Genomic DNA, 16,598 nt, shown 5'->3' on the forward strand with positions numbered 1-16,598 from the left:
CTTCTCCAGCTCTGCCCTCTGTAGCACTCTAAGCTCAGGTTGATCCACTCCACTACAGCTGCAGCTCTTGGTGATCACTCCATGGTACTGACATCTCCAATACACTGGGGTATTCCACTCCAACTAGGCTTCACCAATAGCCTCCTTTGCATGACCCCTTCAGTCCTGGGCCATCAACTACAGCTGAGGCTACACCTTCTCCAATGGCCTTCCATGACCTCTCACAGTGCCAAGCCTCAGCTGTTCTTCATTACATCTTCATGCCTTCAAAACCAGTACCACCTGGGTGACTCTTACATATTACCAAGTCCAGCTGCAGCAAGAGGTACAACCTTGGCTATCTCTGGAACATAGCTTCTTTGTGTTCCCAGAAAACACTTCCCAGAAGATTTCACCTCAGTGATGCTGGTCTCTTCTTAATCACTGCTAATTTCTTAGCTCCAGCTAACCAGCATCAATTGTCCCAGTAGTTCCTTCCATTCTTAACTCTAGAGACAGAGCCACGTGGCTGAAGCTGCAGAGTTTTGCTGCTTGCAGGAACTACAACATGACCTGCTTGTGCTATTACATTGTCACTGGCTTTCTGTTTTCCAAATCCTTCACTGCCTAAGCTTGGCTATCCTGGATCTTGCTCTGTAGATTGACCTTGAATGCAGAGATCAGCATGCCGGTCTCCTGAGATTAAAGGTGTGTACCACTATACCTGGATTTAATTTAGCTGGGTAGGATCTTGCTCCAAGGTCCCACTCCTTAATCTGCTATCTCCTAGAACACAGGATTTTGCTCCATTTCACTTCCTGGTATGCCTTTAATACTCGAACCATATATTTTATATTTGGCCTTTCTAAGCTTGCTATGCTTGTTCAGACTTCTCTTTGTGAGACTTAACCAGAGAACAGAGTCTCTGCTGGGCTTTTTTGAAACTTCCTTTGTCAATGCAGTTAATTCAATTAATCCAAGTCTCTTCACCTTAGCCTCAGGCAGACTTTTCAGACAAGGGCAAAAAGTAACCACATTCTTCACCAAAATACCACAAAAACAGTCTTTATGTCACATCCTGAAATTCTTCTCTTTTGAAATCTCTTGGGCCAGGTCAACACAGTTCAAATTACTCCCAGCAACAAAGTCTTCCATATTCCTACTAGGATGACCAATTAAGCCCCATTTAAAGCATTCCACTGTTTTCCAAATCCAAAGTCCCAAAATCCACATTCTTTCAAATAAAAGCATGGTCAGGCCTATCACAGCAATACCCCACTCCTGGTACCAACTTCTGTATTAGTCAGGGTTCTCTAGAGTCACAGAATTTATGGATAGTCTCTATATAGTAAAAGAATTTATTGATGACTTACAGTCTGCAGCCCAATTCCCAACAATGGTTCAGTCGCAGCTGTGAATGGAAGTTCAAAGATCTAGCAGTTACTCAGTCTCACACAGCAAGCAGGCAAAGGAGCAAGAGCAAGACTCCCTTCTTCCAATATCCTTATATTGTCTCCAGCAGAAGGTGTAGCCAGATTAAAGGTGTGTTCCACCACACCCTTATTCCCAGATGAAAGGTGTAGCCCAGATTAAAGGTGTGTTCCACCACACCTTTAATCCCGGGTGACCTTGAACTTGGAGATTTAGTCTTCTGGAATCCATAGCCACTATGCCTCAAGTTCTCCATACCAAGATCCAGATCAGAAACTTCTATCTCCAAGCCTCCAGATAAGGGTGACTGGTGAGCCTTCCAATTCTGGATTGTAGTTCATTCCAAATATAGTCAAGTTGACAACCAGGAATAGCCACTACACCTATGTATGAGCTTATAAGCATTAGAAGTACCTAGTTTCATATTTATACATTTCAAAACTATTTTGAAGTTTTTATCATATCTGTATGAGTGTTGGCCTGCATGCATGCATATGCACCATGAGAGTCCTTGGTGCCCACAGAGGCCAGCATAGAGCATTGGAAGCCCCCAAACTGGAGTTACATCTGCCTGTGAGCTGCCATATGGGTGCTAAGACCTGAACTCACATCCTCTATCCAGCCATCTATCCAGCCCCAGATTTATACATGTATTAATAGCACATTAATAACTGATCACTCAAGAAGCTGAATTGTTTCTTATAAACTAGACTCACACAGTATTCATGTCGTGATGGCAAGAGGATAGTCCTAACAAAATATTTCTCACAAACCACGTCTACCCCTCTGTCAACCTGTGAGAAGGCTCTGTCTCTCTTCCTTTATTAAAATGTAATTTTAATACTTTTATAATATTTAATTTTTAAACTATAATAATTTTAACATATTCATGAAGACACCAGCCTCTTTCTTCGACTGTTACAATGTATAAGAAATAGAATTTGACCACAGAGCTCCCAACAGTACATTCAGTGCTTAGGTCATTTCCACACGACCTGACTCCTGATCTGACAGCGAAAGCAATTAACAGACACTGAATTCTTTTATGTTCTCAAAAACAGAATTGAGAGGCTTTCATTGCTCCTGTCCAAGAAATTTCCCAAGTCAGAACTGTGGAGGGCATATAAAAAGCCTATTTTAAGGAGCCAGTTAAGAACTCATTTATGGGGCTGGTGAGATGGCTCAGTGGGTAAGAGCACCCGACTGCTCTTCCGAAGGTCCAGAGTTCAAATCCCAGCAACCACATGGTGGCTCACAACCATCTGTAATGAGATCTGACTCCCTCTTCTGGTATGTTTGAAGACAGCTACAGTGTACTTACATATAATAAATAAATAAATCTTAAAAAAAAAAAAAAAAAAAAAAAGAACTCATTTATGGGTTTTGCTCAAAGTGATTTATAGAGACCACCTAAGTTACATATGGTCCTTGCTTAACTGGATCATCCTGACAAAAATTAGGGAAAAAAAAAATCCTTGGAATTCCAATAAATAAGATCTGAGCTACACATATGTAACAGTTGTGTGGCTGTGTCTTCATGAGGGACTCCTAGTGAGGAATCTGTCTCTGACTACATTGCCTGCCTTTGAACCCCTTTCCCGTACCGTCAATAGGAGAAGATTCCAATGTGCCTAGTCCTTCTGCAACTTGACGTGCCATGGCTGGTTGATATCTCTGGGAGGTCTCCCCTTTTTCAGAGGAGAAGGGGAGGAGGGGTAGCTGGGAGTGAGGAGAGGGGAGAGGGGAGAGGGAGAGACAGGGAGGAGAGGAGGGGAGAGGAAGCTTCGATCCAGATGTAAGTAAATAATGTAATTAATAAAAATGTGTGTGTACATCATATATATACACATGTATATATGTATATGTATGTATGTATATATATGTATATGTATACACACACACACACACACATATATATATATATATATATATATATATATATGTATATATGATCTGAGCTGCATGAACACTGAAACTGAAGCTTGCACTTTAAGAAGAGGACTATTTAGCTGAGGTGCAGGGAGACAGGGATCTATTCAGAGAGCAGCAGATATGACTCAAGGTTTTACTGTGAAATGACTCTGGGTGTGGGTGCTAGTTCCAGGCAATGTTTATCAGAACCCAACTGGGATTTTGTGATGTTCTTTCTAGATATGAGCATTACGTTTTTACATCTGCTTATCTATTGTATGTATGCATGCGTCTGTGTGTGCGTGTATGTGGACCACAGCACATGTGTGGTGGTGGTCAGAGGTGACTTGAGAGAGTCAGTTCTTTCCCTTTGCTATGGCAGGCCCACAGTGAACTAACTCCAGTGGTCTTTGTTTGGCAACAAGCAACTTCACTTGTCGTGCCATGAGCCATTCTGCCAGCCCACAAAAGAACATTTCAAGTGCAAAGACGTGAACAATAGCCATGCAAAGTCTCACTGTTAAAAGTTTGCAAAGTTAAAATAAGAATTGCAGCCTATTAACCCTTGGTCTACTGCACTTCCAACCATAACATCTTAGGATATTATGATAGGATGATATTAAGCAAGATTATCTGTCTGTTGTCATAGCTATAATAATGTAAATGATGGTCGTTTAAGTAATAGTTGTCATGTGGCAAGAAGATTTTTATCTTATCAAATATCCCCTGGAGCGCTTGGATACTTGCGGTGAACCGGTAATCTTTAAAGTTTCTGCTTCACATTGCTTTATTAAGTAAAATAATACTATTCAATCTTAAAATACAACTGCTACAATGATGCTATCAAAGACACATAATCAATCATTTTGAAATAAAAATAATGCCCAGCTATTATTATATCACAATACTTTCCTTCAGATAAAAAAGAGCTAAAGATAGAGTCATAGTGTTAGTACTTACAGGCTGGGGGGGGGATATGTTCTTAATTACACTTTTCTGTAGAGCAGTTCTGGGTTACAGAGGAACTGAGCAAACACTGCGATGTTTCCCCTATGCTTCTTGCCTTCACAGGAGCGCCCCCCACTGAGGTAGGTGTCACTTCAACTGAAGGCTATCTTGGCCACTCTAGATTCAGATAAAAGTCACATGTAGTTCTGTGTGGCCAAAGTCTTCCATTCATCTAAGCAAATATTAGAGTGTGTATTTGCTACAGCCTACGGTGAAAGCACGTGTAGCTTTACGGGAATCTGACTCTCTGTGTGTGTGTGTGTGTGTGTGTGTGTGTGTGTGTGTGTGTGTGTGTGTGTGTGTGTGTAGCTTTATGGGAATCTGACTCTGTGTGTGTGTGTGTGTGTGTGTGTGTAGCTTTATGGGAATCTGACTCTGTGTGTGTGTGTGTGTGTGTGTGTGTGTGTGTGTGTGCCCTCCGTCTCTCTTGAAGTGTACTTCAAGTATTTCATCGTTTTGTTTTGTTTTTTTAAGCAATTGTCTGTTTGCTCCAAAGTTGAATGTCTCTTTTCTTTGTATTTTTTTTTTCGAGACAGGGTTTCTCTGTGTAGCCCTGGCTGTCCTGGAACTCACTTTGTAGACCAGGCTGGCCTTGAACTCAGAAATCCGCCTGCCTCTGCCTCCCGAGTGCTGGGATTAAAGGCGTGTGCCACCACGCCCAGCTTTCTTTGTATTTCTTAGAAAACGACTTTTGCAAATGTTTTTCCCTAATCTCTGGTTGATATCCCCATTTCTCTTGACATTGTCTTTAACAAGGAGGAAGTTAATTTTAATGGTTTGTAGCTTATCTCTTATCTCCTTCATGTAGCTTCAAATGCACAGTTGGGTCTGGGATACTCTTTAACTTCTGTGAAGGATGGCAGTGATTGTCTACAATCTTTGGGTTTGCTAAGAAAAAAGACTTCCTTGTCTTTGCTGTACGGCTCTTACTCCTTTGTCCAATACTCTCTGAATGTATTTGTGTTGGTCAATTTAGGGCTCTCCATGCTATTACACACTGTTCTTTGCTAGTACTGTGCTGCCTAGATTACTGTAGCTTTATAGAGAACCCTAAACTCATAAGGTACCACCTCTTCAACTGTATTCCTTCATCAACATAGAGTCAGCTATGCTGGCTATATGCTCCCCATAGAAACATTATTTCAATGAAGCGGGGTATCACTGTATGTTGGCCTTGAACAGGATCCTCCTGACTCGGCCTTCCTAGTGCCAGAATACAGGTATGCACCACCGCATGATCTTGGGACTCCACGTAAGCTTCACCATCAGCCGATCTCCATATCCCCCCAAATAACTTGCTAGGTCGTGGGTTGGGAATGGGAATTTTTAACTTGAAAAGGTAATTCATTTCTGTAAAAAAGGTATATCATGATTCAACCAAGGCTAGCAAGCAGCAATCTGTGTTTCTCTTTAATTTCCTCTTATGCTATTTTTACATTATCATCACCTTCTTAATTTTAAAGCTATATAATCCATACATCCTAAGATTAGAAAAGTGTCTGAGCCAGGTGTGGCAGTGCACACCCGCTAAGTCTAACACTTGGAAAGATGACGCAGAAGTATCATCCTGAGTTCAGGTCTACCTGAGCTATATAGTTAAATTCCAGGCTAGCCTGGGCTACAGAGTCAAAGTCTGACTCAACAATGAGCAAGCAAGCAGAGCTGTACCTGGTCACCAGTAAGAGTTAACACTTCTGGAGAGAATGTAACTTCTACCCTCTGTTTCGTTATATTGGTTGTTGTCCTGTAAAGATCTCTGTAACCCTGACCCACCCTCTAAGTTTTATTAGCGTCTATGAAGTTGCAGGATGGCAAAGCATTTCGATGCAGCTCCTATGAGGATTGCCAGGGTATGAGTTCCTTTTACAAACCAAAATCCTAATTCATTTTACTCCCGGTAAGAAATGTGAAGCATTTGTATCTGAGTGATGGTGCTTTAGATCTTCCAGAATCACACACACACACAATGATGACACATACACACAATCACACACACATACAATCACACACACACAAACACACACAATCATACATACACACAATCTCACACACACACACACACACACACACACACACACACACACACACCTTCTCCTGCCTTGCCATGATCTGTGTGGTTTGTTTTCAGTCTTTGATGCAGATGTGGAATGATAAACATGACTCGATGCTGATGGAGATCAACAGAGATGAGGAGGAGCATAGTGCTCTCCGTGCTCCCCCTGGGCCCGTCCCAGCCAAGACACTGGTCATGTGGGCAGTGGTTTGCTTGCCTTTGCTGATACCTGTTTCCCCTACCCTTGCTTAAGCACTGCTCTGTATTGCTTTTGAGATTTTCTTCTGTTACAGCTGGGTGTGACTGTGTCTCCTAAATCCTAAAGACAGATTATGTTTGGCTTCTAGATCCTTTACCTGTTAATATCACACAATCAGTGGATGCCTACAATGTCCCAGCTCTAGCAATGCTGGGCAAGTACTAAGGGCGCAGCAGCTGTTTAAATAAACAGGACCTTAAACTATGAACACGTATCATTATACATGGTTTCAAAGGAATAAATGTGATATATTTCTCTTATCCTTCTGTAATAACTAACAGAGGACATGAAATGTTTAATACGTACATATTGAATGGTTGATAAAAATAAAAATTACCAATGCAAGATGTTGCCAGCGGGGCAACCAAGTGAGAGAGTGGAAGGTTAAGAGAACTCGATATTCTGTTCTCAATTATTCTGTAGAGCTAAAGTTGCTATAAAATATAAAGCCTATTAATTTCTTAAGGAAATTGTGAAAAATAAAACACAAACCTTTCAGTCTTTTTGTAAAACATCTGGCTCTCCTATCACGTACGGGAACCATTTCTGAATTCCTATTGCTGAGTTATTTAATCGTACTTCAGCAAACCTGAAAATGTACAATCTTATTACCTAACCTTGAATAACCATTTTCCAAGTCAGCTTTAGTCCAAATCCATGTGATGTACCCCAGAACCTAAAACAATGACTGTCTAAAGCCATGAAGGACCAGGCAGTGATGCTGGCCCTGTTGGCACAGTGCTTCCTGCAGGGCCAGGCAGTGATGCTGGCCCCGTGGGCACAGTGCTTCCTGCACAAGCATAAGGACCTAGGTTGGATGGCCCAGAATCCATGTTTTATAAAATGAGAGACTGGCATGGTTGTGCATGCTTGCAATTCTTGGTCCTGGGAGGAAGAGACAGGCAGAGCTCTAGAGTTCACTGGCTGGCCAGACTAGCTTACTTGAGGAGAGAGATTTATCCACACATGAATATGGACATACACTTAAAAAGAAAAAAATAAATGATAATAAATTATTATAATCACTAAAATGTAGAACTTAGAGGGTAGATACCAAATAAATATTTGCTGAAGAATTACTAAATCAATAGAGAAAAACAAAATTAGGGTAGATGATGCCAGAATGCTATACAATTTATAATAGATAGAAATATGCTTTTTGTACATCAATTAACATTTTCATAAAATATACCTGTGGCTTTTGAGAATAACACTATTTGGGAAGAAAAAGCTAATGAGAAACTTTTTGCCTTAGACAAGATAATTCTGAGATTAGCTGTTTCATGTTTTATAAATTCCTAATATACTACATTTAAAAAGGAAAATTGAAAAGCACTAGATTACTTCCTCTCCCATCTCAGTTTATTCCAGTATCCTAGGCCATTAAGACCCTAAACACAGAGGTTGGAGAGGTGGCTCCGCGGTTAAGAACACTTGCTGTTCTTACAGAGGAACTGAGTTCAGTTCCCAGCACATACATCAGGCAGTGCATCACTGCCTGTATTTTTTGTTTTTTTTTGTTTTGTTTTTTTTGTTTTTTTTGTTTTTTTTAGATTTATTTATTTATTATATGTAAGTACACTGTAGCTGTCTTCAGACACTCCAGAAGAGGGAGTCAGATCTTGTTACAGATGGTTGTGAGCCACCATGTGGTTGCTGGGATTTGAACTCTGGACCTTCTGAAGAGCAGTCGGGTGCTCTTACCCACTGAGCCATCTCACCAGCCCCCGCATCACTGCCTGTAACTCCTGCTCCAGGGGGTTCAGTGACCTTCTCTGACCTCAGTGTTTACATACAGACATGTGCACGTGCGCACACACACACACACACACACACACACACACACACACACAATTAGGGTTTTTATTTAAGTCTTTACAAAAGACTTAACAAATCTTCAGCAAATTTTACTGGACAGCTTCCTATGAAAGAAACCAAAGGTCATCCCTACCTACCATTGTTGTATAAACAATGCTTTCCAGCTTCCATTACTTTATCTGACCCTCCCCCAAACAAAGAGAATAAAAGTGGATGAGCAAGACAATGGAGATTGTAGCTCAGTGAAGATAGGACTTCCCAAGTAATACATGGGAAAATAGTGATGTTGAGACCAAAACCTCATAATATAATTGACAGCCACCTGGCAAGCTCTTCTCATCACATGCCCCTTCCCCATCACCCATCTCACACTGTGGAGATACCAGGCAGCACTGACCTCTGAGTGGCAAGTTAAAGGGCTCATCAAAGATTTAAGGCAGGCTTGAAACACAGTGACAAGACTGTACTGTCAACAGAGCTTAGTTTCTAGAAGAGCCATGGAAGTTCCGCCTTGTGGCAACAGTCTAAACTCATCTTTGCGACATCTTTATTTGTATGTTCAACTTCCAGGCCAGGACAATACTCAAAGCTGATCTTCTCTGTGTTTACAGGACAAAGTGAGAGTCCGGCTAGCAAGTACACAATATGTCAATTGACAGGATTCTGCATCTCTGAAGAATTACAGAAAGTTGGAAACATTTAACACAGAAAGTTGGAAACATTCAACGGTTCTATGTAAGACATTAAGAACAGAATACAAAAATTAGAACTAGCATCAAAATAACAGAATTGTTTATAACCAAATTATTTATAAAGCATGCAGCCTTGATTATAATATATTCAAACGTATGTAACTACAATGAATAAAAGGAAGAGCTTAAAGTCCCTCAGTTTCACCATCAGGTCATTGGAGTTCCAGTAAATATCACTGGACAGTTATCTAGATGTCTTTGTTGAGCTGTGTTATTTGGGGGGGGGGGCAGGAATCAAACAGAATTGAATTGAACTGCCTTAGACTCATGCCAGCACAAATACTTATCTCTGCTTCACACTAGAATGACCTGGGTAACAAACTACCCACTCTTGTTTTCCACCTTTTGGTATTTTTATTTAACTGGTCTAGAAGTCCTTAAGGCCTACCTGGGGTTCCAAATTACTGCTGAGCAAGTCTATTAAAACATCATCTTCTCAGCTGTAAGGACACACTGTGAGGATTTTAATCCAGGTGCTGAATTCAGAGCAACTCTGGGATGCGTGGAGATATTGGGCACATTCATGGCCTGGTGGGGAAAGAGTCAAGCAATTCATATGTTGTACAGCTGTCAGCAGGCCAAGCACATAAAGAGTCTAGTGTGTCTGTATTGCAGACAAGTCCGCATTGATGTGAGCCAGCACGCACTAGCATGTCGTGGTAGTCCATTTTTAGCTGGGCCCTGATTTGCCTTATGTGTTTGAGGTGATATAGAATACCAGACGATGCATCTTCCAAAGAAAGTTGAGATGGATATCTGAATTAAAGCTAAATGTATGTGGCATGACACTGATAGGCGGGAAGCACTCTGTCTTTATTAGAACATCTGTTAAAAATGCTATCACGTGGAGAGGTTAGAACAAAATTCCCTATGGGGAATACAGACCCAAATGGCTTCCATTCCCGGAAGTGACTGTGTAAGCCTGGAAGGAAGTTATATGGGAAGGTTTTGGAGGTGAGACAATGGAGGACTTTCTCTGGATAGCGCTTCTGCTTTGCCCCGCGACACTTCTACAAGCAACTGGATCTTAAGCAGAAACAGACGTGGAGGCCCCCACAGGCTAGCCTTAGACTCTTACTTCAGGAGAACTGCAACTTTTCTGACTGCAGGCTCAGAACAGGAAGATGAAGGGAGATGCACTTGCCAGTGATAAGATGTCCCTGGGCTCAGGACCTGTCCTCAGCTGACCACGAAGCTCCTCCAGATTAAACCTTGCTCATTCAGAGACGGTGCAGATCCAGAGATGCTTCGAGTAACCTACTGACCTTCAACCCACTCCATTTTAGATAAGAAACCATACACAAACCAGACCTACAAGGGAATTTTTAGAGAGAAAATCCAGGAGTATTTCCCCATGAGGCAGGATGGTTCCCGTTAGAAGATAGGCATGAAGACCTGGAGAGATATCTCAGTGTGTAAAGTACTTATCACACAAATCACACAAGCATGAGAACCTGAGTTTAGTCTCCTGAAATGCACAGAGGCAGAGACAGGAGGATTCCTGGAGCCCAGAGGCCAGCCAGCCCAGCCTACTGAGTGAGCACTAGGGCACTGAGGGATCCTATCACCGAGGCCTCCACATACACAAACATACCTGCACATGTGCACCTGTACACGCACGTGTGCAGGTATGCACACACAAAGAGATAGGAGTGAAGATAGAGCCACTCCCCATTTCAGAGTTTGGCACAGTCTTACGGGTCTGCACCAACTGCCAGACCCAGCCTGACAAAAGCTAATTTCCAGTACATTCGGTCACATTTCATTACAACCATAAGAGCTGACCTAATGAAGCCCTTCATAGCCTCCAGAATGCATTCATGTCCGAGTCTAAAACAGTAAAACTCAAGAGTATTCTCATTTCCATGTAGTGAACACAGAGGCTGAAGTGCAGGAAGCAGTCAAAGATAGAGACAGAACCTAACCTGGGTCTACCAACTCTAAAAGTCCCAGGCTCTCTGCATCACAAAGCTAAACAGACATCCAGTACCTGGAATTTAACCTCCATCTGATACCCGGGCAAGTGTTTCTCTGAGTGCAAATCCAAACTGTTCCCTTAGCCTGGCATGGGTACCTCCTGGTCACCCGGTGAAACATGAAGTTTGACTCCAGAAGTAAGCAAGTCCAAGTGTGGAGTGGGAGACGGGAGACCTGCCCACGGTGAGTCGGAGGACCAGACTCCGGATGTAACAACTTTTAAGCACATTAGTTGTGCTTCCTCGAACAATTCATTTCACTTCTCTGTCTTAAAACCCTTTCCTGTAAAACAGGAACGGTGCCTTACAGAACCGTGAATCAAATAACAGGAAAATATCTGGAGGCTGATCAGAGCAAGGACTCAAATGTTAATTTTTTTTTGTTTCATTTGTGCACACACACGTGCACGCACACACACGTGCACACGCGCACACCAACATTGACACACACACCAAGGACCACCAGCTGATGAACCACTTCTACCATTTTTTTATAGCTGATAAACGCCCGGAGAAGACTTGCCCCATTGTCTCTTCTAAATCTTAAAAATAAGCCTGAAGGCATAAGCGTGGAGTGCAACAGGCACTAGGGCCGTGCTAACATGTCTGAAATCTGTGTAATGAACGGGTCAGAAGAGACCGCAGCAATTGCAAAGACCCCCCTTTCCACGCTCCAATTGCCACTAGGGAAGGATGCGGAAAGCTGAACAGTTAAGATGGTGCTAAAGGCGCCGCTGCCTTGAGTTCTCCAAACTCTCCTCAAATGGCTGACCTAAGTATGTCTGCCACTTGCAGAGAACTCTGTCCCTTAGATGGGTAGGCCAGAACACTGGGTCCCAACTGCTAACAGACCGGCCCTCTGACAACAAAAAGAACAGCACCCAACGCTGGGGAGAAGGAGAGTCTGGGAAGTGATTGCTTCGTGTCACCCACTGCAAACCCTCCAGGCAGCTGGCCTTCCCGCCCAACCTTACCCAAGACCAAAGGTGAAGCCACCCCTCATCCCAAGCCCGCAGCCACAGTCTCCCTTCCCACAATTAAATCACAAAAGGTACTAGGCCACGTTCTCACCAAAACTCAGGTCCCTCAAACCCCAGTGCTCAAAGCCTGAAAACACAGCTCCTGGCTCACCTCTCTCCAGCAGCCCGACTCTGCGATCGGCCTGTCTTGCCTGCCAACATTTCCAGCTCTGCTAAAACTGTTTATTGTACTTGCAGCTGCTATGGAGTCCTGTACCTCGCTTCAGCCTTCTTTGGTTATTGGCGCCTGTTCTTCCCTCGCTGACACAAATCCAGACCCCAAAACATGAGATCTGCCTCGGTCCTGAGTCTTGAAGAGCCCAGCTCCCTGCCCTTCCGCCCTGATTCAAACTCTGCCCTCTGCCGCTTTTCCGAACTTTTCCTGACACACCAAGAGAAGTCCACTTAGAGCTTTCGTTTTTAGAAAAGAAAACGAAGGTGGGGGCAGGGAGGAAGGAGCCACATCACTTACTTCCAGTCCAGGGACGCCCAGGTTTGAAGAGAAGGAAACGGTTATAATCCAATAGGTTCCCCCAACCCAGAAGACTTTCTCGGGAACCACTTCTTTTTCCACTTTGCCGGTGAAGGAGCCCCGTGGTAGGCATACATCCACAGGCTGATGCAAGATGCCTTTGAGAGAGACCTCACATTCTGAGGATTCCTGGGCCTGCGCCAAGGATCCCAGCATCCAATATATTGCACATTTGCTTTCAATTAGGAAGGGGGTTGGGGAGGGAAGAAGGCAAGTCACCAATCAGAGCTGTTTGCAGTTTGGAGACTATTTCTTTTGACCCAAGGGACCACGAGCAAAGCTATAATTTACAGCAAAACCCATTCATAGAAGAAAAATATGTATAACCATAGGAGGACTTAAAGCTGCAGCTCCCCTTTGCCTTCTTGCCACCATGCCTCTCGGTGCCTTTCTCCTGCATCTGAGACTCGAGTCCCATCATGGGGTACTCCCCCCACCTCATTTTTCTTACTCGAGCTGAAGCTATAAGCACAACGTCAGGTTTGGAGTCTCTTGCGATTCTCATTTCCTGGACAGTTGAGTCACACACATGGAGCTGATCTTTCGTATTTTGGCCATGAGAGCTGAGCGCTGAGCCCTCCTCCAGAAAGTTTGTTTTACTCTCTTCCCCTCACTGCCAGAGAGAGAGAGAGAGAGAGAGAGAGAGAGAGAGAGAGAGAGAGAGAGAGAGAGAGAGAGAGAGAGAGAGAGAGAGGAAGAAAAGGAAGAAGAACCTAGATGCTTCTAGTGTCCAGAATTTCTACTTTTTTTAGATTCAGTCCTCAATTGGCTACTGCTCAGAGTCTGTTTCTACCCTGGATTCCTGCTGATAAATGAAAACACAAGGACTTTCTAAATATTTTGTTTTAAAAAAAAAAAATCTCTTCTAATCCCCCTACCCCCACCCTCCTTTCTGTGGCCAAAGTGAAAGAGACATCATGTGAAAGTAATATGTAGGCAACAGGGGAGGCACTCCTGCTGGGCTCTCCAAATGATAACTAAGAATCCTGTCCATCCACCCAGATTCTGCTCTTAACCCTTCAGATCCCGGGTCACTCTTGACGAAGCCTGGGACCTGGAAGCCCTGATTCCCTGTGTGGTTAGTGACCACTGGGTGAGCGGGGCAGTAGAGCGAGGCAGGTGGCACAGATTAGTTAGGAAGACAGTCTTCTTTTGAGAGCTAGCCTCCTCACAGTGACACCTCTTCCTGTGGGCTTCTGAGCAATCTCTGCCAACTCTTCCCTGCCTGCCTTTGAGTAGACAGCCTCGGAGAAGAGCAGCGGGAGAGGTGGAGCTTCTGGGGAACGGTCCAGCATACCTCAGTGAGTGTGGCACTTGGCCCGCTTCCCTCAGGAGGCTGGTGACACATGGAAAGCCCCAGTTGGGCTGGCCATGAAATTAAGGTCTTGACCGTCAGCGGTGAGTCACCCAAGGGTCATAAGCCCACCACAGGCCGGAGGATTAGAAAGCAGCTGTGAGGGTCATGCTTCACCGTGGAGAGGGCACCGGGAATGAGGCGGCTCTGCCGGGGACCAACCACACAGACAACAGTGCACGGCAAATACAAGTGGGGAGAAGGAAACTAGAATGAAGGTTATTTTACAAAGAGGATGGTAGAACAGAGATGACTCTCCTGAGAGGATCCTTCAAACAACATAGGGCATATGATGTCAGGTGTGAGGATGACCGAAGCCGAGATAGTTAGCTCGGCTTCATAAATACCTATAAACACTTGTTCAGACGTTTCACTGGGTGCTTGCCCGTGACATCCACGGACATCTGGCCAGAGACATATGCTTAGAATCTGCTGCCCCGTGTGGATGAACCGTGTTTGGTGAGGTCACAGGTTAAAGCTGAGAAGCAAGGGAATCACTTTGCAAAGACTGAGCCTAACAAAAGACAGGTACCTGTGGATGTGTGTCCTCCAACATCAGAATCTACGTGATGCTGCTTCACGAGCTGGGCTGTTAGCTTAGGACTATATAGAATTATTCTTGAGCCAACAGCATTGCCTTCAAAACCCAGATCCTCTGAATCTGCCTGAGGATGGATGGACATCCCCATCAGAAGTTTATTTGTCTACAGATCAAGAGGACTTCTGGGGAATAGTAGACAGACTAGGAAGAACCAAGGGGCTTTGAAAGGGGAAAGTCCAGGACCAGGAGAACTGAGCCAATAGGTAAAGTCCTTGCCACATGAGCATGAAGACTGAGTTTACAGGCCTATACCCATATTTAAAAGAAAAGAGCTGGAACTGCCTATAGGCAGTGCAGTAAGGCATGTGCAGACAGAAGGATCCCTGGGGCTCGGGGGCAAGCCAGTCTAGCTGAATCAGCAAGTCCCGGGTATAGTGAAAGACCATAACTCAGGGGGTGGGGGGAATGGAAGCGTTATTGAGAACAGAACTAGACAGCAATCTCTGGCCTCCATCCCAACTAGCCTACACACATGCATAGGCAATCACACATACCTATGCACATGTATAAACACACACACACACACACACACACACACACACACACACACAATGAAGAAATGTAAGCCCAGCCAAGCTTTGCCAAAGGTTAGGAGTAGCTCAGAGGGGGAAAAAAATTACCCGATCTGTTATTATGTCACCCCAAATTCCCTGTTGTTCTGGTTGGTTTGAGCCATATGGCAGGTCCAATTGTGAACTCTAAAAATTGGATGCTACTGGAACCAGAGCAAGGAAAAGCTAAAAGTAAGATTTCACTGAAATACTTAAGTGTCATTTACGGCACATTTACTTGTTTTAACGATTTTTTTTTATACATATGAGTGTTTTACCTGCTGTTTGCCTGTGAGCCACATGAGTGCCTGGTACTCTCAGGCATCAGGAGACGGTGATTGAACCCCGGGAACTGCGCTGGGAACTGAACCTGACTGAGTTCTCTGGAAGAACAAGCACTCTGAACACAGAACCAGCTCTCCCATCACAAAAGGAATGATATTTGAGCCTCGATTTCCCAAGAACTCTCAGGTGGAGCAGTGAGATCTGGGCCTCTTTGGCATTTGGAGAGTCCTTGCTGGACGGGGAAGAACAGAGATAGCAACTGTTACTTAAAAGCACCAACTCACAGAACAGGAAAGAAAATTCCCCAGGACTTGTGAACCGTTAGACAGTTTTGAGCAAGTCTAGAATTCCTAATGCTGTGGGAACAGATGTGGAGAAATAATGTTTTATTACTCTTTTGTATGCAAATTTTACCCCCTGGTTTGTTTGGCCTGGGCAACATGAGTCACTGCAATCCGGATTATTCATATTCCGTAGAAGGTAATACATCTTAGTTGTGAGTGCTTTTTTACACTGAAAATGAATTAACTGAGAAGCACTACGGAATTCCATTAGTAGGGTCTTACTAAAAATAGAATCTCTCTCTGTGGGAAGGTGAGGATGCGGTGGTCCAGGAGTGGGTGTAAGTCAGTGTAGAGCACTTGCCCAAGTATAGGCAAGACCCTGGGTTCAACACCCCCCCCCAAAGAGCACCAATTAAGGAAATATGCAAATGACAAATGATTTTTCAAGAACTTAGCCTGTATCTGAGACCCGAGTAAGCAGGACTATTGAGACTGAAATAGCTATGGTAACTGTAGCATTTCACCTGGCAATACGTAGGATCGGACGCTCTGATGCTGCAGAAAGAGAAGCTGGACAGTTCAAATGTCCTTAAAAGGAAATGAGTTTTCACGGAAATTGTCTGCTGGTGGCCGAGTCCGTGCCTTCTCTCTGCCGTCTTTTCCCTTCATCTACGTACATTCATTTCTTCCCCTCCCCTGCAGCAAACCAACGGTGTTCCTTTCCACACACATTTAAAGGTGGAAACCCTCACATTGTCCCTTAGTTGTAAAATGTATACCTCTTC

At 43.8% G+C, this 16,598-nt stretch overlaps 1 protein-coding gene across 3 annotated transcripts in view; it reads right to left on the reverse strand.

Annotated features, from left to right (window-relative positions):
• Ddr2 (discoidin domain receptor family, member 2) overlaps positions 1-12,893 on the reverse strand; it is a 138,530-nt gene extending 125,637 nt beyond the window's left edge. The window contains exon 1 of one of the 3 annotated variants that reach the window (XM_006496696.4): positions 12,679-12,893. The gene's annotated coding sequence lies outside the window, so the exon portion shown is untranslated. Of the gene's footprint in view, positions 1-12,318; positions 12,624-12,678 lie in introns of those variants that run through there. The other 2 variants (XM_006496697.4, XM_006496698.3) reach the window with 2 other exon arrangements.
• Between the last annotated feature and the right edge of the window lie 3,705 nt (positions 12,894-16,598).

The sequence above is a fragment of the Mus musculus genome, chromosome 1 (genome assembly GCF_000001635.26).
Source record: "Mus musculus strain C57BL/6J chromosome 1, GRCm38.p6 C57BL/6J".
Taxonomy (NCBI): domain Eukaryota; kingdom Metazoa; phylum Chordata; class Mammalia; order Rodentia; family Muridae; genus Mus; species Mus musculus.